Raw genomic sequence first — 25,653 nt, forward strand, 5'->3', positions numbered from 1 at the left:
TAAGTATATATCTAAAGGGCAGTAAGACAAATAATCATATATCAGCCTATTTGGCAATGCTGTATACTCTTTCTAAATACATGTAGAATACTTAGAAAAATGCACACATATGTATGTGTAGAGACAGACAGGAGGATATAATTTATGCATATGTGTATATACCCGTAAGTACATATATAGAGAGTATTTAAAAACTAAAAAAAATATTTAGTCACACAGGTTCTTGATGCTAATTCATACTCTATGTCTATCTGCATACACACATAAGCACACACTGCTGGTACTGTAAAAACCATCTGCGCTTGCACTGTATAGCAATTTTAGTCATATTTCCCAAAGAAAAACATGATTTAAGAGATCATTCTCCTTCTGCCCACTTGCTCTCCTTGCAATCTCTGCAGCTCCAAGCTTACCTGGAAATAGCTATTTTCTCACAGAATCAACAAAAATATGCATCCAGACATAGGAGAAAGCCTCAGTCTGTATCGTGACTGAGGTAAAGGCTGTAGTGTGAACTTACCGTCACTTTAACCAACAGAATCTGCAAGAGACAAAAAATTTAAAAGTGTAGCAACCCTAGGAAAATTAAATGGGAGCTTTCATTCAAGCACCAGACCTGAGCCAATGGGAAGTTCAGTTTCATTAGTTCCAGTGCTCATGGCACTACTTTGTTTCTGTTGATCTGAAGGAGGGTGTACCTCTGTCCATTTCTAGATTGGATCTTTCGCAAATACACTCATTCCGTACAATTTTGCTTCAACCCAGCATATTCTTGTTTGGTAATGGGCTGAATGACTCACTTGCAAAAATATGATTTCCAGATTTTGGGTGAGTGACATATACTTATGTCAGAAGGAATTAGACCAGGACTTAGCTGATGGGGTAAAAAAGGGTCCAAGTATAATGATGAACTCTGGCTCTGGCAACTGGAGAGGAATTAAACCTTAAAAGAATTTTCAATATCTGCTTTTGTTTTTCTAGATCCTCAACCTTATTCCCTTCCAAAAACATAGGGAAGGGTGAAAGTGATGCACACCTTAGTGAAATTTGCCCACCAAGAATGGAAAGGGTGGTTTAGAACCCACATAAAATAGTAGGAGTGTCTCAACTGAATGAGAGATTTATGCATCCTGGAGGTTGTTCGAGATGACGATGGGAAGAAGGTGGTATCATGTTTCTCAGACCTTTTCAGTCTCGGGACCAAAACCCAGGCCAAGCTGGGGCAGCACAGTGTGAGTTGGCTCCTGCACAACACTTTCCACCTCCCACACTCCTGGAGAGGCGGGGGCAGGAGTCCAGAGACTTGAATACAGCAAGTGGCTCTAATTGTGGATATCTAAATTTGTTAAGAGTTAGAAACCCAGATCTCCTAAGACTCCTCCTAGTGAAGGAAATCATGCACTTCCACACTGTGTAAACATACCCATATTGAGGGGTTTGTGCGTGATGGCAAGATAGACCTCATTGGGATTCAAGTCACCTCATTCCCATTAATCATGTTAATAATTGAAAACATATGTTCAGCTTGAAAGCACAGCAAGAAAGTCAGGCAACCCTACACGGAAGTGTGTTACCCAATTCTAATGATACTAATTAACATACCTTTACCAACCTCGAACAGAAAATCTTCCCAACTAAAATCAGTATTTGCTGTAAACTTGTTGTGTTCCAACCTGACAAAGCCCTTCCACAGCCACTTGTTTCATCTCCGCAAGTGTTCAGTTAGGTCTCTCCCTTCTCCCACAGGGTGAACACAGTGCTAGTGGTGAGATCTTCTATACTGGTTCCCGAACTGCTTGCACAGAAAAGCATTGGGGTAAGGCTCCTGACTGCAGGGTTCATTTGGCCATGGTCTGCGCCTCCCTCTCCAGCAGCTCTATCCCAGGGACAGGTGCTACCCACAGCCCTGCCACCACATTTTCAGCCTGGTGCTGGGTTGTGGCCCTTCAGAAAGACCTTCAGATTTCCAAAATAACCAAAATAATCCAAACAAGCTTAAATAATCACTGGCATTGATATTGCTCTCTCGTTGCTCCCACTAAAGTGAAGATAGTGTTCCCATTATAAACTGGTTTTGCCAGAGTTTGGATGATGGAATCACTAAAATGAATTCCAAGTGAAAACCTGCAATGCAAATTCTAACTGGAGCGGTCTGCTGAATTTCAGAGCAAAACTCACTGCCTGTAGGCAATATTCTTAATTCAACATCTCAGCCTCTCCCAGCTCTCAGAAGGGGACCCTTTGCTTTGAACAATGCAAAGCTGGGCTCTTCTTGGGCATGGACACACTATCAAGTTACCATGGTAGCTCCAGAAACCACAGTAAGTCCATCGTGTGTCTGAGCCCTGAGGGAAGAAGGAAGAAAAGAGAGTAAGTTTGGATACAGGTGGAAGAAAGGACGATGTTTTTTCTTTTCAGATACTTTTCAGATTCTTTTCTTCTCCCAGTGTGCATATAAATCACTTCTTCTGCTATTAGTAACAGGAAAGAAATAAGCCTGTTTGGAAATGAGTTTTGCAATCCTGGAACAGGAAGGCAGGAGGAAGGGAAAAAAGGAAAGAAAAAAAAAAGCAGGCCTTGTTTAAATATTAATAATATGGTTTACACAGACTTTGAAATCCTGACAAAAATTCTGGTTTAGATTGCATACTTTGTTCTCATCATCCCTTCTCTCCTCCTACACCCTTTCTCCATTGATCCCTAAACCCAGCACAAGTAAATTCCTCCTACCTGTATAGCAATCCTCAGATGCCACCTACATTTGTGTTATTCCTTACTCAAAGGAACACATGCCTTGCAGGGAGGTTCTGGAGGGTGATGAGGGTCAAAAGTGTGACATCCAATGAGGGCCATTGCTGGAAACAGAAGCCAGGGCAAGTTGGATCCCATGGCTGACCTGCTGGCTGCTAGGGCTGCTAATGCCCTAATTTGTGCCACTCTCAGAGATGAATTTAGGCAATGGGAGGAGGATATCTCTGTGATGCTCATGGGGGCTGAAAGAGTTAATCAGTGTTGAGACTTTTAGACTTTATGCCTGTTGAGGAGTGCCACACAACTTTTGAAAGTGGGAGCTGAGTGCATTACAGACAGTCTTTCAGAGGGTGTGGGAACTAGCAGATAAACTCCCAATGCCTACAGCCCTCACCCAGCACCCCTCAGCAGGCTGGAAGAGATGGCACCCAGGGCTTCCCTGGGGGAGAATGGGGAGACAGGCTCCCTGCATTCCCCAGCCTGCTCACTGATGTAACCTAACCCTGCACTGATCAGACCACTCTGGTATTTTTCATTAGCAAATTTTGGAAAATTCTTTGGAAAATATAGGTCAAGGCCTCAGGCAGTGTAAATCAGTGTAAACCCCCCTAAAATGTATCACCAGGGATCTATCACGTGAAGTGCTCAGGATTACTATTGTATAAACAAAGTATAAAGCCTTGGGCCAGGCCCAAGAGGCTAGAATCCCAGACAACTCCATCATCCTTTCCCCAGCATTCCTACATCCCTGTGTGCTCAGATATTTCTCCATGTGGTTTGATCAGCTCCCACCAAATCTTTAGTGGCATGCCTGGCACAGAGGCTTCATTCTGCTTTGAAAGTAGCATGGAGGTTGTGCATTGACAGTGAGATAGAATGTATTCTAGCTGTCAAAATGAGTTGACAAAACACACTCTGTGTATGTATCCACCTTATCCCCTTACTGGGATAACACTTATTTGCCAACACACCAGCAGCTACTGCTTGCAATGGGTCTCCCTCCCCTCAATGCACCCACTAGCTGGATTTTAGAGGGCATGGGGTGGGAAGGGACCATCTTCGTTCGGACTGCTAATCCCAAACTCCAGCATCACAGGCAATGTGGGGTGGCAATGTGTGGCAGAGGGATGGTCCACTCCACCCTAAAATACTTCTCAATGGCCCGTTATAAGTTCAACTAAGTCTTGTAGTATAAGACCAAAAGCTATTCCCACCTAAGGCCATGGGAGGAGGTCTGACATACCATACCGAGTGGTCTAGGGGAGCAAACTGTGACAATTCCTGCAGAGGAGTGGGAAACCAAGTCAGCACAACTGACCTGAGGGAGAAATCCCTTCTAGTCCCAAAGCTGGCAACGGGTTTATCTGAGCATGCGAGCAAGGTGTACAAGCCAGGCACTTCTGTTATCGGCTTGGAGAAAAGCCACACTAATGATCTCATGTGGGGGGGATGGAGAGGTGGTATTTTGCCAGAAGAAGCAGAATTAAACCCAAATTGTTGTTTCCTCTCTGCTTTCCGAAACTCCTCTCCCTGATTAAAACCAAATTTTTATAGTATCATTTTCTTCAATACTCTAAACTTTTTGGCTACATCTTTTCTTTTCCATGTCTGGCGAAGGACAGAACTGCAGAGGCCAAAATGTTTTTTTCCTGAGAAACTCTCTCACCACTGCAGCTTATCCCAAATCTATAAGCAGTTGAACAGAGTAAAATCATTGAGAGGTGGTGACTGAGCCAGAGACGCAGATCTGGGATACTATTTCCTCTAACCCTGGCCATTCCACAATGCCGTCCACCTCCTGAAGACTCAGCCCTGAGCCAGCCAAGCATGTGAGTTTCCTCATGAAAGTCACAGGACTACACACGCCAAAAGTGAAGCGTGTATGTAGCTGCATTGGTGAGGCAGAGGCCAAAGACCCCTCTTCAGCAGAATTCTTGAGTATAAATCAATGGGACCACTCACATGCTTACAGTAAAGGCGTATGTTTAAACATCTTGCTGGATCAAGAACTTAACCCCTCTTTCTCACAGTGAAGCAAGTTTTTAAAAGGCTTTGCATATGGTTATCATAATTTTTCCCCCTGGCATTATATGGAGCATCAACTAACTTAAATCGGCGTATATAAAGGACAACTGTAATGTGAATGTCACAAACCTAGGGGGATAAGTGGGGTGAAAGGATAATAACTGCATTTACTAGCCCCATGGCCTTTTCCATTCCTTTTCTCTTGACAGGGAGAGTTTATAATCTTCTTTTTCAATCTGATTTTTCCAACACAAGAAAACAAACTAGTATCAAATCACAGAGCAATCACATGTACATGCATTTTTCCCCAGTTTTGACCTGCTCTTCGCAAAAGTGAGCTGAATCCTGTTTCCCCTGAAGATCATAGTAAGATCCCCCACTGACATCAATGGAAGCAGGAAGACTTGTACATATTAATTCAATTATTCCAGCTCTCAGGATCCTTTCTTGCCTGACTGGCTTTCTACCTATCTACTCTCTCAACCCTGTCCAAACTGTCTGCTTCCAGTCCTGAAGCTGATGGCACTTTACAGGGCTTGGAGGAGAGCCGATTCTAGGCAACCTCTGCCAGAGATGAGAGATTACAGGTTGCAAAGCCACAAAACTCTCTCTCTGGATTCCTTCCAGTTGAAGGCATTTTCAAGAAATCCCATATTAATGTGACATTCAGGTTGGCATGTGTATCACTGTGACATATCCTGCGTGTTCAGAAGCTTGATGAGTTTTGTGGCGGATGTGGGTCTCAGGGGCCTGAAGACACTAACACCACCCCCATCATATCCCCTCCCACTTTGCTTTCCTGCTCTCCCACCTTATTCATGACTGCTACAATATTTCACAGGGACTGGGACAGAGCCATCAGGCTCAGTCAGTGCCAGCTCTTGGTGTCACCTGGAGCAAACCACAGATGGAAGTCTGCCACGGGATGGAGAATGCCTTGACAGAGCCAGGCCTGGATACTCACTTCAGTCCTGTTTGTGAAGGTATAGGTGGCAGAGAAAGTGGTTTTCTAGTGTCTTTCTCTGTCTTGTCTCCATGTTATTCCATCCAAGAAGTCACTCTACAGCATGTCTTGATGTAAGACCAGTTCTGTGTTCCCCTAATACATGGCACAAATCAGATTTCCTATATGAGAGCTGAGGAGCCTTTTAGATTAAATTATTTCTCTTTGCAAATACCCTTGGGATTTGCTACATTTCCTTTTGTCCCTTTTTCATTTGCTTGATTTCTTTTCTTTGTGCTGTGTCTGACATTTTATTTAGGGTTGCAGTGAGGAGCAACAATTTAGGATGATGAATTATGGATTAAAAGAAAAGGCTGGGCTATTTTGGAATCACTTTTCAAAGCCTTTTGCAGGGCCAAAGGAATTCCAGAATGACAGTTTTTCAATTATCTGTGTTGAAGAAGGGGGAGAAAGAAGAGAACGAAGAGAAAGCAAGACAGGGAGGGTGGTAAGGCAGGAGGGAAGGAAGGAAATGGAGAAATTACAGAACAAAATAAATACAATTTCTTCTGTTTGGAGTGCTGAGAAACCACTCCACTCTGTGATGAATTTTCTCTACCAGACTTTCCAGGGTAAATTCTGAAACCCATGTGAAATTTTAGTAGTGCTTACGAAAGCAGTCCCTTGAATCTACTGAGAGCTTCTCTCAGGAGCATAAGCTACCCAGCAATTGACGGGTTGCAGAAGGCTGTCCCCCTCTACTGTGGCTGATTTTCCGTAAGCACTGAACTGTGAAATATTCCGTGGGGAGCTCTGCTGGAAATTTACTTAAAGCTATAAACAAACATTTTCTCAAGTACTCTGAGCAATATCTACATAAATACTCCTTCCCTTGGCTGGAAGATTAAGAGAAGAACAATTGCAATTTTGCTCACTTAACTTCAGCATTTAAAAACTATTAATAACAAGGCATGGGGTAGCTTCTGCCATGGAATAGAAATTGCTGCCTATTTACACTGAAATTTATTGAGCTACAGGCATTTTTGAGGAATGCTGTACAGAAATGCCAAACTTAAGGTAAATGAAAGGACATAATTGAATAAGGGGTGCTTCCAAGTAGATGATTTGTTGCCCATTTGACAAGTGAGGTAGTGTGGCTGCTGCCCTCACACACAAAAATCCTGTTGAAGGCCCAGCTTTGCTCTCAGGCTGTGGACACAGGCAATGGACAATTGAACTTTGCCGTCCTTGAGCTCCTGACTCCCATCTGCAAACTGAGAATGCTTAGACAAAGACATGCTTCGAGATCTTGGGCAGAAAAGTGCTTTATAGAAATATGAAGGTGACATTGCAACAGCTGGCTTTTGAAGGAAAATTGTACTCTACCTGTTAGATGGCTTAATATCAATTTGGTTTGTTAATAAACTCTCAGCAATGTACTTGTTTCATGCTTCACTCCACCTGTTTCTGTGACCCTGACAATACAAGTGTCAGGAAGACACAGTTGTGACTAACCAATTCTTCTCTGCCTGCCCTACAAATTTCCTTTAATCTCAGCTGAATAGTTTCATTACGTGACATGTTAATGCACCAACAGAGCTGGAAAGGCTGAGTGCTTCTCTAGGTGTACACAATGTAAAATCATTAGGCTGCTTAAGAAGCTTCTCAAAAGCTTTCTGTTAGCAGTTAGATGGCAATTACAGAATTAACAGGAACAGACCACATCTCCTTGCTGACCTGCAGCCTGCCAAGAGGGGATAATCATTTCAATGGAAAAAAGGTATCACCTGTCAGAAGAACAACACAAACATCAATAGCACATGGAAACCGCTTACCAGCTACCACAGTATGCACTCACTAAGCACTCTGAAAATTCGAGTACTGCTTGGACCAAGCTGGGGTCAACAGACCTACTGATGACACTTGTGTTACCCTTTTTCTGCAAATCACGTGGTTGAATAAAACTGTGGAGGGACCAAGACTTTCAGTCCCTTGTGCTGATGGGGCAAAGGCATCAATGACTAAGGCAGGTGGGATAGCAAAGGGTGGTGTGAGGCACCCCCACCTGCCTACACTCCCTGCTGCCTGGGGCTGTGTTGCTGGCAAAGCATATTGTGATGCTGGAGGGAGGAGGCGAGTCTCCCTAGTCTGTTCCTGTGGTCCATGCAGAGCAGAGAGGTCATCCAAAGAACTACTTGGAGCTTTTGAGGGAGGACCCCACCTCAGTTTACTCATTTCAGTCTCTATCCCTGACTCTCCCTACATTCCATCCTCTGCCTGCCCACTGTCTTGCCTGGCCCAATGGCGCAACTAATGGAGCAGCTCTGGTCATGAACATACTAATCCTAGCCAGATGTTTCTCAGAGTGATTAAAAGCCAGACACAGCTTGCAGTTTCATACTGGGCCACACACTTGCTGGGCTATTACTCTCACTTCACCCACATTCCACACAGTAACCATAATCCTTCCCTGAGCCATCAAACATATAAACGAGTATAACGGATAACCTCCTTTCCTGGCTTTTCAATCTTTTCCTGTCCTCTCTGGGCCTGGTCCCTTTGCACCACCTTTCTTTCTTTCCTATATTACATCCCAAAGCTCCCTGTGGCTTCTATTGCATCCGCCTTTCCCTGTACCTCTGCCCCATTCCTCTGTTGCTGCTTTTCCAGAAGTACACTGGCATGCTGCTTCCCACTCCAAATTGGTGACATCTGTCTAGTGTCCTCCTGCCTCTAGAACAGCTTCCTCACTGCCTATTGAGCTCCTTAAGGTAATGGCACGAAAACCTTAAGGTCCACTAGCAAAGACTCTCTTCCTCCAAATGTCTCACCATTGTGGGTCTTTTCCACTCATACTATTCTTCATTACTTCTACTTGCACCTTAGTGTGTCATCTGGAGATGTGACATCCTTGAGGCATCCGCATCTGGAATACCAAACTCACAGCTCATATATAGACTGAATACAGACCACCAGGACTATTTACCTGGTCCACAGCCTGCTCCTGGTCATTCCTTTTCTCTTAGGAATGACCAAGGAGGAGTTGTCCCAGCAGCCATCAAGGCAGCTACAGCAGACAGTGAACTTCTGTCTGCCTGCTTTGCAGGCATTTTTCAGAAAGAGGGTGGTAGAGATTAGGCAGCAGCAATTGTCCTGGTGATAGCCACCTCCTGGGAGCTCCCTAGGAAGGCAAGAACGTCATGAATAGGATGCACAAACATATGGTTGAAGGAACCCTGTGAGCCACCAAGCCTCATCTTATGCTAAACATACAGCCCTCCTGACAGATGTTTGCATAATCTGTTCTTACAGACTGCTGGGGTTGGGGAATGTTCACTGTCCCCAAGCAGCAGGCACAGCAAATGATCTGTGCTGTCCAATACATTGATGAGGGGTTGGGATTTACAGCAATAGACTGTATGGTGCATGGGCAGGAAATCCAGTCAAATAGAAGAGAAATGGGTCTGACATCCAGCCCATCCTGACACCAGAATGACATTATGACCCACCACACTGGAAAGTTTCATCTCACTACTCTGTATTTTTCTAGGCAAGAGCTTGTTAAGTGTTTTTACACTCTTTGCTGATTGCAAAGAGCCATGTGAGTTAGGGGAATTGGTTAAAATATTCAGCTTTGGTTTGTTTGACGAGAGAAAAATACATCATTTTGCATTTTTACATCTTTCCTTTCACGTTTTCTTCCTCCAAAGGAAGAAAGGAAAAGAAAAGACTACCAGTGGAGGGGCGTTCAAATAAAGCAGAATGATTTTTTTAAAATCAAAAGCCAAAAAAAAAAAGGCCAAAAACAAACCCAAAAACTACTAAAGCATCTTTTTTTGGGTTTTGTTTCCCAAAGTGCACTTAGTAGTCTCTGCATGACATTCCCAATAACTACAGATCCTACTTTGTGCTATCCACAGACTCATTCATCAGCCAGATCATGTGGGTAGACGCACTAAACCTCACAAGAGACACTTTTTCAACAGGTGAAAGACATGACAGAGCAGAGACCACGAGCTGGGCCTAGAAAGAGGGGTAGAAAGTGCTCAAGGGGGACTGGCTAATATGTGCAGCTATTCCTTCTGCCAGCATGCATTAGTCTTGTAAATATGAAAATGAACTCTTCCATACTACAATTTTTATTCTTGCATAGGATAAGAAGTAAAGGAAAATAAGTTGTCAATCGGTAGAGCTGCTGAAAGGGCAGCTGTGAAGGAGGACAGGGTTTGAACAATTCAGGACACCTAAAATAAGAGCATCTTAGAAAAACATAACCAGCAAGAATGCAGACAGAACAGCTGTCTGGGCTGCAGCTGAGTCCTGCCTGAAGGAAAACAATGAGTGTTAAGTTCACTTTTCAGTCCTCTCCATCATTGTTCCCTGTGTTAACAAAGAATCCTGGAAGGGAAAGCAGTGACGGGGAAAGTCTGACCCTACTGTCTGGCCCAGTATCCCCTGGCTGCCCCAGCTGTCACCTGGCCCAGGCACTTCAAATACACGTGGGTGTCTCAAACCTCTGACCTCACCAGGAGCTCAGTGCCACCCAGTCAGACTCTGAAAGCCACCTATCTGGTGATGCCCAAGGTGCCCTCTGTTTCCCAAGACATGGCTAGGTGGACCAATGCCTTCGGGTCCTGCGCCACTCCAGCTGCAGCCATGGCATGTTATCCAAGGACATCTCAATTGTCTCTAAATGTCCATATGGGGCTTACTGGATCAAGTCCAGTGGTTTCCCAGTCCCCTTCAGCAGCATGGGCAGGTTAAGTTGATGCCTATGTAAATCAATGCAAAGCTGCAGATTAAGATATTTAGTTTTCACTGCAAGTTAAATTTTATTATTTCATATATAAAGTGCCCTACATACTTTTGGTGATACACAGATAATCATTTTAAGGCCAATTGATCTCCTCACCCCATGTCAGATAACACCTTCCTGTCACCACACAAAATTTCATCCTCTGTGTATAAAAAATGTACAGTAACAGACTTGCCTGCCACATGCCTGCAGAGATAATTAAATGTTGATGCCAGAAAATATGAAGCTGGAGGTTGGCAAAATTTCTATATGCCTTTTCGTCCCTGACTTTTGAGTTCATGGAGAAGGAAAATGGGAGTTTGGCAATGACAAGAGATTTAAGGGAGTCTGCGAGAACTGTTTTTTCTGTAAGCATAAAGGGAAGATTTCATTAATCTTTTTATCTGCCAAGGCACTGAACTAACTTATGCATAGCCACGAATTTTGCTCAGTGTGTGATGTTATACTACACGACTGCTGATGCTATTTTTTGTAAAATACGTTTTAGCTTATTGAGTTGCTGTACCAAATCATTCACTTCTCTGTTTTCTTCCTTTTTTTAATAAACAACCCCTGCCATATATTATGTAAAGACTCTCCCCATCTCACACATCACAAAGCAGTGGTGTAAATCCAAATGTGAAGAAACAGAGAAAAGAACCAAACTGGATATAAACATCAGCAGGCCTGTGTCACTAGCCATCAGCAGAAAATGTAGGATGAGGTTAAAAAAGCACAATGATTAGAAAATGGCTTGTTTCAGGAGTGCACTTTGGGGCAGAGGTGGGTGATGAGCAGAGGGAGAAGGCCATAGCAGAACCAAGCCTTTTGCTGCACACCAGCCCTATGGCTTCTGGCCCCGGGCAACATCTTTGTTCACCATCTGCTCTATTCAGCCTCCTTAGAAAAGAGAGTGAAGCAATATTGTTGGACACAACACAGGAACCAGGGCCTGCTGTCCACACACATACACAGGGAGGTGTCAGCATGATCCTGTTCTTTATCTTTTGTTTTGCCATTTCCTCTCCCTCTTTGTCCTGATGCTCTTGATCTCTTGGTGGATTTCATCAGCTCCCTTGCCAATGATATTATTGGCATCTCAATTGTTTTCTTCATGTTTCTTTTTCCATGTGCTTTTGGTGACCTCAGCATCATGCCTGGGCTCCCCACACTTCCTCTTCTAATTACTGACACTGCTCTTGGCTTCTACAAGGCTCTCCCAGCTCCCTTCTTCCTGCACTGGGCAACTGAGAAGGTGCTGAGCTCTTCTAACCCCTCCTTTTCCTCTTTCCTGAACAGTCACAGCTCTCAGTCAGGGATACTGCTTTCTCTGCAGATTTCTGCTTATTCTACCTGTGAACAGCCTTTTCTGCTTTACACGTGGGAACTGAGGACATGGAAATTATGTATTTTTGCTGTTCAGATATCACTAGGGACATGAGTTGGCAAGGGATTTACAGGCGAGTCGTTAATGATCTGTTCTAAATCAGGCTGCAAGACTCCACCTTCCTCCTTATCCCTTATCTTGGCCTCTCCATCACTCTCAATGCTGGCAACTGCTGCATTTCTTTCCTATCCCTTCAACTAAGAGATCTTCTGTCTTTCCTTCATCTTTTGGGGTTTCAAGCTCTGCCCTTAGTTGCACAGTCTTTTCTTTCTGAATCATTATTTTACAGAATATGAAGCAATTTCCCAGCAGGAATCTTACTGTGTTCTTCATCATCTCTCATCTCTGTTAGTGCATCTCTGGCTTTGACTTGACTAAAGCGATCCTACCATTATCCTTCTGTAGGGCTAATGATGCAGAGACCTACATCTCTTGCCCATAACGCTGAAGAATCACTGTTGCTCTGATGACTATTGTTCCTTTATCTCATTCTGCTGTATGGATGGGTTTTTATCTTGAAGAAGTAAAGCATTCAGGACAAGGACTATCTTTTTGGTTTCTCCTTGCACAGCACGTAGCACAGTAGGGCTCCAGTCCACAGTGAGAGTCTCAAAGTGCTATTGCTAGTCAAAGCGATAAAATGATAAATACACCAAAACTGGCAGTAGGTGTAACTAGCCTGGTCTAGTTTGTTTCTCCTGCTCTCACACCGGTGGTCAAAACTCACTGACAGTGCTGTTGCCAGTGAGAAGACTTACAAGCCATAGCAACTGGTAGCAAGGACATTAAAATACTGGACACTAGTGCACCCAGACACCGAGTCTGGTATCTCTACACTTACCTGCAAAATAAATTTACACAGATTTAAAAAATCCCAGGTGCCTCTCCAATAGTTCTATTCAACAGGCTGCAGGCAGCTGGGTTCATAGAATCTCAAATGTCTTCCTAAGGTTGTAGTCAGCGAGAAAGCCTACCCTCACTTTGGCCCCAGACAATACTTTGCCATGATAAACCTCCTCTCCTGCAGCGCTCTTCCAGCATAATTGCTAGAAATGATGAGAAACTAGAGAAATTGTTTTACAAAATACCGTAAAGCCATGTTCTTTTGATTGAGTTTGAAGTGGAGCTCTTCTGTGTTTTCCTCAAATATTTTACATTTTCCTGGATTTTACCTCAACCACTTTTCTTAACCAACCCCTTTTTCCCATTAAATTATACATTTGTAAGATTTTCATTGAGATGCCAGATGATGCAGGAAAAAAAAGTTGTAGCCTAAACATCTTCCAGAAGCAGGAAATATGTTGCATGGCTTTTGCAGAGCCAAACACCTCTGTGCCCTGTCCTTCCTCTTTTTCCTGCTCTTGCCCAGTGGCTCAAGGGGAAGACAGCAGTTCTTCATGCTCATCTAGCAACCTTCAACACGAGTGCCAGAGGTGTTTGGTGTTAGGAGCAAGAGGGTGACTGGAATCAGATGTCAGTGACGCTGCCCCATGACACTGTCCAGGGTGCAACAAGTAGTGATGTACAGTAGAAAAAATGTATGGGGAAAAGGAGCAGAAAAAGGCAGGAGGAAGAGGAAAGATGTCTTTTGACATCAGTAAATATTTGAAGCAAATATAAGATTGATTTTGCAATCTATCTGCATATGAATCAACTGCCGGATGCGGCTTGTTTGGTTTTTTCCTGCCAAATCCAACAAATGCTATCAGGGTGGAATTTGGCCATACCTCCAGTATTCCAGTAAAGAAATGATGGTCTAACTGTGGATACAGAAAAAAATAACACCATAGAAATATGAGTTTATAGGAAGAAACATGAGTAACTTTAGGACATGACGAGCAAAAGGGGAAAAATGAAACCAACAAAGAAGTGTATAAATATTTATAGAAAGGAAATGCCATCATTAAAGAAAGGAAATGTCATCAACATAGTGGAGGAATGAAAACTACAGAAAAATAATGGGTCAGTAAATAGAGCTCTTGGGGAAAAAGAAACAAAAAAACTAAATGTTTTCCTTGCCTCTCAATTAATTTAGAAAATATATTAACAATAAACCTGTGGAGGACATGTATGGGTACTGAGTCTGAACCAGAGATTACTGAGATTAATGAGAGAATCCAAAAGAGCCTCACGTGTAGGATACAAATACAAAATGCCAGGCAAGTATGAGTTAATCCACAGTTAATATTGGAGATTAGGGATCAAACAGTTGGACCATAAACTGTACATTCTGAGAGAATTATTTATTAATCATGAGTGAGGAGAGGTTTTTGAAAGGCAAATCGTGTCAGACAGATGTAGATTTTCTTCACAAAATAACTTCCTTTTGGAAAGATGTGGTAAAAAATTGAAGTGTATTTTCAATAAACTTCAGATCACATGGATGTGAGAGCCAGGGGTGACCTTGAAAAGTCTGACCTGAAGGAGAGCCTTGGCTCATGCGGAAGTCAGAGTTCAATGTTATCAGTCCCGATTTTCTCATGGGTAATGCAGAATAAATGAGGAAGCATCAGAATTGTAAGATGGTTGAATTAAAAAATACAAATGTGATAAAATTTTTGGTGGGTCACAGAATTAAATTTCAGAGCAAGTTCCAGACTGTTTCTCAGGAAAAAAAAATCTTTGTAAGTAAATGGATGCTGGGATGAAACACAATTTTCTTTGCAAGAATTGGTACGGCTTAAGTCCTTTCTCTGTCAGAAAACAACTACTTTTGAAGCCACATTATTGCTGATTTTGACATAAGAATAATGTGCAAAACATATTTGGAAGTGATACTGAAACGGTGTGGTTAAGAGACATTTAATGCTGTACATCTTAATTAGTATAGTAACATGAGCAACAATAAAAGGCTCTGAGTTACAAATTAACAGCTATAATACCAATCTTACTTTTGCTGCCATAAATTGGAAGTATTTCTAATGAAATAATTAAAAAAACCCCGTTGATATAAGACATCCACATATGTGTGTATGAGGCCTGGTTTTGTATGATTATGTAATTAGGGAACATAGTATCCCCTCAAGGATGTAAAAAGGAAAACTGTAACCTTAATTATGGCATTTTTTAATTCCTTTTTGCAAACTGAATAATTATCTTCTACTTAGTTTTGTTTTAAGGAAAAGTAATGACAGAATATAATGAGTTGCAGACAAGAAAAAACATATAAAATGGGGCTTGGAGAAAAGCAAGAAGGGACAAGACAAACTGCAACCCTCTCAGTGATATTGTATGTTTAAGCAAGAATTTCTAATTGAGGTCATTTCACTCACCAGAATTAGAACAGCAGCCAAGGGAAAGGTGGAATATGTATCTAAATAATTTAAGGAGGATTATTTTACAGAGAGAGCAATCAGGAGGTGACACAGATATACAGCAGAAATGGAGAGGTCAGACAATGCCAATGTGAGCAAAATCCTGCCATCCACATAGAGCTTTAACTGATGCATGTTTGAGGTTAGAAGAACCCAGACTACTGCAGGGAGCAAGGAATTTGTCAACCATCACATTTTTCTTGCAGGCTGGCTGTGCAGGGCTGTTTGTATTATATTGATTTCTGGGAGTGCTTTTGCCCTTTGGCTCACGTTTTCCACATTTACAGGCCGTAAAAACCAGATAGAGTCATAAGCCATGTAAATGTTATTATATAAATTGTATTGTTTATAAAAGAGAAAAAGAGAATTCAAAGTCACATTTTCCAACCAGTTTTGTGCTAGAGAAATGTCAGTTCTGTCATCAAGCTCCCCTCATCAGGAAGAGAACATGGCAGAAACATTTCAAATGGCAGAAAACAGTAATTATGAAGACTTCACCTTCCACATCTAGTCCAAACAGTCTACCCAGGAGGGTTGGTGAAGTTGTATTTCTCCTTACCTGCGTGAAGTCACCGTCGAGCAATTATTGCAGAATCTTGTAAGGTTTACCTGAAAAAATTAAAAATCAAATGAATTTGGATTAAGTTGTCTCCTGGTTGGTGAAAGAAGGTCTCAGTTTGCGACTTACAGAGTCATGAAGTGATATGAAAAGCTAATATCCACCAAAATTCAGGAAAAGGATTTATGAAATTTCGTAATGAAGCTTACTACTTGCTTACTTTTCAGTTTTCATCTAGACCCCTCCGACCATCCTCGACATGTCATGCATCCTGTTGCCTACATTTCACAGCGCTTAAATTTAGGCTAGGGAAGAGTTCACATGGACTGCCTTCCAACCCAGCAAGAGAGTTTGGAACCATGAACTAGCCGGGAGTGTCCTTCCCTTCATTTCCCTGCTGTGGTCTCTGGACAATGCTGCCTCCTGTTAGCTTCGTATGCACACACACACAACACACACAGGTGCAAAAGCTGAAAAGAAGGATCTCCTCTGTCAAAGAATGGCCCATTGAGCCTGACTGACTTTGCATTTAGACTTCAGCCTTCTTGGCTTCCACCCAGTGCCTACTTCCAAAGAGCTGGGAGCCCAAATCAATATTGTCTATAACTTCTCATCTTGGCAATTGCACACACAACAAACAGGCACTTTGTGTGCTTCTGCAGAAAGAAACAATCCTGCATCACTGAAGAACGTTTCTTCTGCCTTTCATTCTTCAACTTAATTGAATCCTGGCCTTATCCCTTATTGCTGTTATAGAAATAACTGAAATAGAAATTTTGTCTCGAAATCCAAGCAGGAAAAACAAGATAAATGCAAAATTGCAATCCTAGTCCCAATATAACTTCCCTGGTCAAATCTTAATCCAGCTCCCATGAAAGTCAAAGAGTCTTTGTAGGTGGTCAGGAATTAGGCTGGGCAATGAAGATCTTTGCTTATTATCAGTTTGCAAGCTAGCTGCATTTAATAGTGCATTATCTGAATTAAATTATTAAAATTATCAATGACAATGTTTTAGCTGAGTCTAAAAATAAGGGAGTATGAAGTGGTGAGGGAGGTGACTCATTTATACATACCAATCTGGGTGGTTGATAATGTAGGAGCCAGAGCATGCCTGTAGGAACAAAGAAATGGTGACATATAAAAGCTGGACTGCAGGATACTGAAAAAGGTTGAGGGTTATCAGCTGATCATTCAGCTGAGCATCCCATGCAACAATATAGCTATGGAGGGGACATGAGGAAATACCAAGGAGGTGGAGGAACCATTTGTATAAATCCAGTGAAACTATTACAGTAATACTATGCCCATTTCAAAAACTGACTTGGAAATGTGTTGGTTAAAAAAACAGAAGGGATCAAGGGGCAAATTTGGTCTCCTGAGGTGTCCATGGCTACTCCTAGGAGGTCTGTAGAAGAGCACAAAAAGAGCAGTAGGCATATGGAAATTTTTAGAAGTCCATTTACTGAAAAAGGTGAAAATGGCTTTTCTAGTATGACCTCCTATATAAAAGAGCTTTATATGCTTTTATGGTGACAAAGAATCTGCTAGAAACCTTAGGAAGCAGTTAGATGGCTAGGAACTCCCGATGTTAAAAAGGGGGAATCTTAACTCAGAATAGAACTTTACACCTTCAGCTCCAGGTTGTTGGGTCTTGTTATGCCTGTAGGGTGAGGAGCCCTCCAGAATCAGATTTCTGTTCTTGGCCAAGTCCTTTCTGGGCTTGCTGTTACCCAAGGCAGCATCCCTCTTTTTGTAAGTGCAATCTATTCATCTTCTCCCTGCAAGAGTCACTTCACTTTTGGCTGTACTGAAGCATAGTATTTGCAGGCTTCCATTTTAAGAAGTGAATCAGCTCAATGATGTGTCTTCTTCATTATCCTCACTCCCCAGCCTTCAACAATACTTATAGAGTTGCTTTTAGGTCATTCATACTGCCAGGGGTTAAACAGCATAGGTTAAGAAAGCCAACAGTTTCCTACTGAAGATGGGCCTCTACTTGACAGCAGATTTTGGACCCAGTATGTTACCATATTTTTAATCCCATTTAATATGTCCTGTTATTTTGAAGAATTTGTAATAAAAAAATTCAATACCATAACAAATACTTAGAGAATTATGAATACATTACCCCCAACATCTCTACCACAAAACAAATTGATCTGGTACCATGTTGGTTATTGAATAATTTGTTTCCCTTAAGCTTAAACTGATTCCCGTTAAGTGTAGTTTTCTTTTTGCCTTGTTGTTAATGAAATCACACTATTTTGCTCATGCTCACTGTCTATCTCAAGCCATATGCCTATAATTACCAATAACTGTATCAGCTTTTTCTCCAGACAAGTCTTTCTAGCATTCCTATGATTTACCAACTTTAATAGCCCACACACCGCCTCATCCAGCTCTTTAAAGCTCTTGCTGCAGACAGACCTACTGGTTAAAAACAGCCGGCTTATTAGCTCTTGCTCCGCATATTGCCAAGTTACTGTTGGAAGGGAACAGATTTCATCTTCACCCTCTGTGAATTCTTCATGCAGACTTTTCAAAAACCCACTTGGAACAACAGGATATATTGAAACTATTTGACATTTCTACATGAAAACCATGTTTTTACAGATTAGAATCATTGTTAGGATTTCTTTGTACTATGAGACATATCAAAACCTTTTTTTTCCCATCATTCACCCTCTTGCCTTAGGTTTTTTCCTTGTATCCTGTCACTTCATTAAGATTTTTTCTAGTTTTTCACCAGTTTAGAATCATTTATATTCTTTACTATCTCTTTTTCCTCTGAGTTTGTGTGCATTTGTATTCGGCTACATTTGCCTATTTCAAGCCAGCCTGGTTCTTTTTGCCAGTGCAACTTTTTTTCTCTTACTTGAGCAGCTGTATGGCTTTGGGGCATGCAATAAGCAACTGTTTAAAATTCCCGATTACATTTCCCATTTTAAGACCATGAGAACAGCAGGAAAGACTGTGATCAAAGGCCTTCCAAAGTGACCCTCCAGCAATGACCAACTTGCCTGGAGTACAAACAACCAAGCAGCTCAAACACAGCCAGTGTCTCCCAGGACCTCTCTTTCAACCACTCTGGGCCCTACATGTCCCCCAAGAGCAGTCTGAGCTGGCACTGGGGACCTTTACTGCATCTTTCATCCCTTCCTTTACCCGGTTGCTTCTGGAATATACATAGACTTTTAGCAGCCATGCAGCCCACATGACAGGAAACATTCAAGTTTATTAGAGGACGGATAAAGAAGCACGTCTTTTTGTTCACTCTGTCTTTTCATTCGATGCCTCCTCATCTTTGCACTCAGTCATTGCCATTCACCTTTTCTGCATCATTTTCAGTTGCATTCTGTCACCTTCCCTGCTCAATCAACTCTTTTCCAAGCTGACAAAGTCTAGTATGTTTAATCACTTCTTGAATGAAAGTATTTTCACTATATCTGTGATCATGCCTCTTGTCCTTCTCTGAACTTTTCTACCTCTTCTTTACCGATTTTGAGCTGCAGGGAAACAAAACTACTGTGATGTCTTGCATTTTAAACTTTCTCCAGGATGATTTGGCTTTTAAAAGTTTTCAACATCATGAAACTGGTTTTTTAAATGACAAAGTTTTCCTATGTTACTGACTTGGATTTTAGCTTCTTTGAATGCAATAGAGACACTCAAGCCACCATCGTTGCACTCCAGAATGAGACAAATTTCATCTCTGTGCTCAGTGCACCCTTCTTTCTGAGTTAATGCCTAATTCACAGCTCTGTGAGGCTGGATGTAGTCCCCAGGCAGGGAATGCCAGCTATGGGTTGCCTCATAAAAGCTAAAACAAGAAAAGGTTCAGATGAAAGCTGGAAGAATAATCCAAGATGGGACAACCTGGCTGCATAGTAAAAGATTAACAAAGCTTAGTGTTTCTAGCTCATTCAAGAGAAGAAAAAAGGTAACTTGATTCTGACTTACAAACCATTACGAAAGGGATTTCTGCTGGCAGATGGATCTGTAATCTGGGGGTGTAAAGGAGTAACAAGATTCCATGGCTGAAGGCTGAAAGCTGAAAGATTAGAAACAAGACAAAAATGTTAGCAACCAGGTTAATTATCCAAACAGCTTAAAGGGATGTACTGGATTCTGTAATACATGATATTTTCAAATCATAATTAGCTGTGTTTTTAAAAGATGTGCTGTTGCCCAAGCAAAAATTGTGGTCTCTGTGCAGAAATAATCAGAAGAGAGTTTTTAGCCTGTATTAAGCTGCAGGTCAACCGAGCTGATCTTAATTACCCCCTTGGTCTTAAGATCTATGAATCTAGGAAAATGGGGATAATGGCATGTATTTAACTATCTTGTGTTTTGAATGAGGAAAAAATGGAAGAATTGTTCACAGTAACAATTGATTCATACATTTAGGCTATTTTTTTGCTCATAACATGTCTGGGGACAGACCATTAACTCCTAAATCTATTTTTCAAATGTGATGGACAGCTATCTTGCCCAATATTTGACTTAGACCTTGTGAGCTGTGCTGCCTAATTGGTTAGCTAATGAGTGATGTGCCAGTTCCCCTTTGTGATTGATTAGCATGAAGGCAAAGCAGACAGGCATATTTGAACATTTCAAATTCAGTCTGGTGATCATGCATAGGAACGCTATTTTGAAATCCTTTTCCTTTAATCAAGCCCCACCATGTCATGTTGACTGAGGAGTAGGCAGAAAAACTGTGTTAGCATCACTTAAAGCAGATTCATTTATTTTAAATGTTAAGGTCTAGTCAAGTCATAGTTACAACATTATGTTGCTCATCAGTCATCCAGGTCTAGGTCTAAGGATGCATTTTGTTTTGAAAATTAACAAATGTCCTAGCCCCTTGCTCATGCAGTAGATATAGTACAGTGAGCTAGGGGCTAATGTAATTGAAATAGCGAAAACTGAAGATATCAGGTATTTAAAAAAAAGACTGCATTCACTTCATGCTGGTCAATATTCATGGGAGGAAGTATAGAATCCTGCAAAAGAAAACAAGAGCAGGGAAACTCACTTGGGTTTCAGTTAAATACTACAAAACCAAGACTGGAGTAATAAGATATGATAACCACAAAGAGGAACATCTGTTAAAGAAAAAAAAAACTCTTTCAAAGCAGATCCTCTTTTGCTAATGAAACTCCTTTAAATGATTTTAAGACCATGGAAAGACATCCCTGGTGGTGATGAGGCATATCTGAGCATGGCCTACTCCAGAAAGAGGAGGGCTTCTCCAGGTCCGGAGAGCCATCAAGTCATGCCTGTGATGCTGGACCACAAAGGGAAGGCACAGTAAAAGCAAAGAAGTGGTTGTTCTTTAGGAACCTGTAACATACAATGCACTTTTCAAATGAGGCTTTTACTACCAAGTTCTGTCAACCTGTGCTTGTTACCCATCTGCCTCCCCATCGAGCATACACATCCCATCTCCATGCTGCCCACACCTCCACCCGCAGGGCTCATGCTGTAGCCAGGACCCACTTCATCAGCAGTGAGGCCAGGCCGTGGCAGGGGTGGGCATGCTCCCTCCTCTCCAAACTCCAAGGGGCCGGTTAGCAGCCTGGACCATCACCATGAATCAAAAGGATGATCCCCCTCCAAGCACTTGCTGTCTCAGGAACATACAACCGATTGCCAGGAGGTGAAGCCATGATATGTACAGACACAACCTAGCTGGTCGTGGTCAGTTGTGAAAGCACAGGGAGGTACCCAGACTGCCAGCAAGCTTGGACAGCCCACAACGAAGCCTGTGCTTCTGCAGCATCAGATTTTGCACCCCACTCTGGACTGCAAGCAGTCTGGGTATCGCAACAGGTACTTCAAAGCTGTCTTCCAGCAGCAGCGTGGAGATACCCTGCGTAGGAGCCGAACACCTGCAGATGGTTACAAAAGCACAGTCAAGTGCTATTAACAGCTGTTGGGCCTGCAGTGAGCTTGCAAAATGAGCACAGTTTATATTACACGGAGACTTCAGGGAGCAGTGGGTAAGGTTGTGACAGGCAGGAGGGAGTAACTGCCCGTGTCAGGGGTCACTTCATTTTTCACCTGTTAGATGGCTTTCCTATTACATCTCCAATCTAGTGTGGAAATTATGCTTGTTCTGTGCCTCTAGTTCAATACGAAATTGGAGAAAATATGATGTGAACATCAGTTACCAAACCACTTGTTTCTGCCAGCCCTTGAGGGGAGGGGTACCCCCTGATGCTTGGTAAAAATGTGGTGGTCTGGACCAAACTAATCTCTGCTTTGTCAGTATCAAGAGCTGTAGGAACATCTGTGCTTCTGGAGGCAAACTGTGGTACATAAACAAGAAATAATGCAATCATTTCCTTTTTCCCCACCCATGAAAGTAAACTTCTGAGTCATAAAACCTTTGAGATAACTGAGAAATACACATGTAGGGCAATGTTCAGTCAGTCAAGCACACCTCCTGCTGTCCTGCTTTCTCGGCTCTCCAGTCACAGTGCACACAGGCCACACATCTCAGATGCTCCCTGGTGTTCAGGAGATGCAACATTCGGGTGTCTGACCCATTGCTGCGGGAGCTTGTTTCTGCCCTTGCAGAAGGAGGCTGCTTTTACACCTCCTGAAAGCCACTGATGCCAGCAAAGTCCCTCCTGTCATCTCTAGTGACAGCGTGAGGGTAGACACAGACTCTGACAAAAGGTCTGGCCTTCAGTTCTTCCCCAGCAAGGAGAGCACTTACTGGCATGTTTGCAGACTGTTTACAGCCCATGTGAGCTTGCAGCACTGGCAAGTAAATGCTCAGGTTGTCAGGTCATAGTTACCCTACTGCGGTCTAAGCAGCCAGGACAAAACCCACTGCCTCCACAATGTACTTCCAGACAGCAGAGCTGCTCTTCTGTTTCCTTCTGGGTTTGGTGTTTGAATTAAGAGGAAGCTGGGTTAACCCCAGCTCTGGATGCTGAGCCACTAAGAAGCTATTTCATTGCCAAGAGTAACGATCAGGGCATATTCTGCGTTCACCAGTTGTGGAACAGTGCTAGATTTCTTAAAACTGACCCAATCCTAGTCATGACTGGGACAATCCAATGCAATGCTGCCTCTACGGAAACAGTCTCACTTTTCCCCATGTGTGGGCTAACCTCACAGCAGGCTGTAGATGGGGAGAGAGGACTGGGTGCCTTCATCCTAAGAATTAGTCAGCAGAAATTCAATTAGCAAGCAGAAATTCAGATTCATATCTAGTCCAGGCCCATTGCAGCAACTCCTTCCTACCAGTTCTCCCCTTGCGTTCCTGAGGTTAACACGGACAGTCTAACAGGTCAGAAATGGGCACTGGAAAAAAGCTCTTCCTCCCTCTCTCCCTTCCTCCCTTCCTTCTTCCCTCCCTCCATTTCTCCCTTCCTCCCTCCCTTCCTTCCTATCACCCTTCCTCCCTCCCTTCCCCCATGCTGACTCAGATCTTCAAGGCCATCCCTGAGCCTTTTCTATACCACAAGGCTAGGGAGAGCTGGTGGTGTGAAAATGCATGGAAGTTCATGGCTTCATTTTAGGGATTTTAAAGGGTTGTTGCACATTGTTGGGCCAACAGCGATGCTCAGTTATAGCTTACTTGGGATCTGTTTATCTACGAAAACAACCATGCTATTGCCACCAGCTGCTGTGTGAAGGCCGAGGAAGTGGGGGATAAGAATGCAAGACCTGTTTGTTCTTCGATTAGTGTGGTTTGTACATCAAGGTTTTATTAGCTTTTACTGCCCTACTGGCTGCTGCCTGCAACTGCTTTACACTTGCCTCTTTTCTAACAGGCCCTCTGCTTTCTCTGCTTTCCTTCCTTCTGGCTTTGTGCAAACCTTTTTATTGCCAACTCCAGTGAGATTATAAAATTTGGCATCTGTTACCAGACATTTCAGGTTTATTAGATCTGTTAAAAAAGTCTTCAGCTCCGTTATGTGCACAGAGCTGGGATACAACAGGGAAGCAGAAGGGATGGTCCTAGCTCCCTGTGCATGCACCATTTACACTGGGTCAGTACTGGGAGGGCAACTGCCATGGGGTGAGCCAGAGGAGGGGCAGGGAGATTATTTACAGCCTGGCTGTACACGCACATCTATCCACCTACCTGTCCATGTGTACTTGCCACGTCCATGGATACACATTCCAGATATACATATTTACCTCAGAGACTTTTATGTCTAACTCAATGCCCGTGCCTCCTTTTACGTGCTATTATTCAATGTATTACTCTTATCTTCGTTATTGTCCCAAAGCCTTTGAAAGGCCAAGGTCAGGACTACGTCATGTTTGTGGTATTTTCTTTTCCCTTTCTTCTAACCACAAGCAGCTTTTAGTCCACTGTTTGTGAGCACTGGGTACTCCAGGAGGTTTCTTGCCTTCTCCTGCTACTCTCACATTGAGCTTTTTTCCTATCTGCCTGCATTTAGATTTCTGCCTTCTGCTGAGCTGTGGAGAGCTCTCAGCTATCCTCCACAGGGGTCTGCCTTACCTCAATGGGTGTGCCGGACCTCACCACCAAAATGAGTTAAATACTAAAATAAATACCTCCAGATTCTGCCTGTCGGAGATCTTGGTTCTTTCTTTCCATAGTCCCATACAAAAAGGTGTGCATAAAGCAGGTTCATAATGTGGGAAATAAAAATGTTTTCTTCTCCCTTTCCCCTTCAACAATTAAAACCTGGAAGAACTGGCGTGTTTCACTCCAGAGTTCCCAGAAATTTACTACTGAACTGAAAAGCTCCATAAAACTTTTCACACTAGGAAAAGAGTGTGCTCAAAAATGTCCTGAGAATGTGGAAATGAGAGATAATCACAGAAAGTGCTTTAAACTTCATACAGAGTGGTCAATGTTGGCAATTTGCATAATAACTCTGGCAAATGAGCTATTATGCTCCATGGCAGCAGCAATAATTAAATGCCAGAGCTGGTCATTACAAGAGTTAACCACTGATTAATTTGCCTGTTTATATTAAAAAACAGGGTTGGCTTCACTAACTAATAAATTGCCCATGTACAGCTGTTACCAAAAAGATCACTTGTTAGAAAATTGATTAAGTAATTTTTAAATTGTTTTAATTAAGTTTCAGTAATTAGACTCACCCCAATTTATTTCCCCCTTTTTATGGAATAGGGAAGAAATAAACAGGCACTGAATATGTAGAGGTGATATGAGGCAAAGTCAATCATACAAAAGTATGATTGGAAATCTATAGGAAAACAAATACTTGTTGCAATCCTCTTGTCCTCCTAAAGGCTTGTAGGAATCTAAAGAAAATTAGATTTTCATTTTATTTTATTTACTTTGCCTTGTGGAGACTTGATGCCTAGCTCACTCCACTTAGTGAATTCATAATAGAGACAGAGATGTTAAAATCGGTAAATCTGGTGTGCTCACTCCATTTATTATGCAAGATATTAGCCAGCCAAGTAGTGCTATGGGGGGCAGTTTACAGCTTGATGATAAAGTCTTGCCTACAGCTTTGCAGCGCCAGGTCCTCTCTGGAAATTTGCCATTTGTCTTTTTCTGCCTGTTCCCTAAGGAAGGCTCACCCTGTGCCTGCCCTGAGCCTAGTGAGAGGCAACCATGCCCAGGGTGAAAGGCGAAAGGGGACCTGCACCGATGGTGACAGCAACAGGTCTGTCTTCCCTGAATCAGGCTCCTAACACCGCCAATGTGAGAGATCCCACAAGACTTGGCACGAAAGAGAGAAAAAAGTTTCTTTTTTTCCTGGAAATTCAATTACAGGGGATTTGCCGTAAAGGGCCTTCTTAATTCGTTGCTGCTCTCTGCATTACCAGTCATTACAGTACAGCCTGCTCTTAAACAAAACTCTTGCGCATCCATTGCACAGGGCTTCTGCATTGTCTCACCTACCCATA

General features: G+C 42.5%; 1 long non-coding RNA gene across 1 annotated transcript; it reads right to left on the reverse strand.

Annotated features, from left to right (window-relative positions):
* Positions 1 to 2,293: 2,293 nt before the first annotated feature.
* On the reverse strand, positions 2,294 to 19,768 carry LOC113962251. Its single transcript, XR_003532492.1, has 3 exons — positions 19,735 to 19,768; positions 15,775 to 15,824; positions 2,294 to 2,345 (listed from the first exon to the last, which is right to left on the reverse strand). It is a non-coding gene; the product is annotated as an uncharacterized LOC113962251 (long non-coding RNA).
* Positions 19,769 to 25,653: the final 5,885 nt, after the last annotated feature.

Source organism: Neopelma chrysocephalum, unplaced genomic scaffold (assembly GCF_003984885.1).
Source record: "Neopelma chrysocephalum unplaced genomic scaffold, ASM398488v2 Primary Assembly neopelma1_133092, whole genome shotgun sequence".
In the NCBI taxonomy this organism is placed as follows: Eukaryota; Metazoa; Chordata; class Aves; order Passeriformes; family Pipridae; genus Neopelma; species Neopelma chrysocephalum.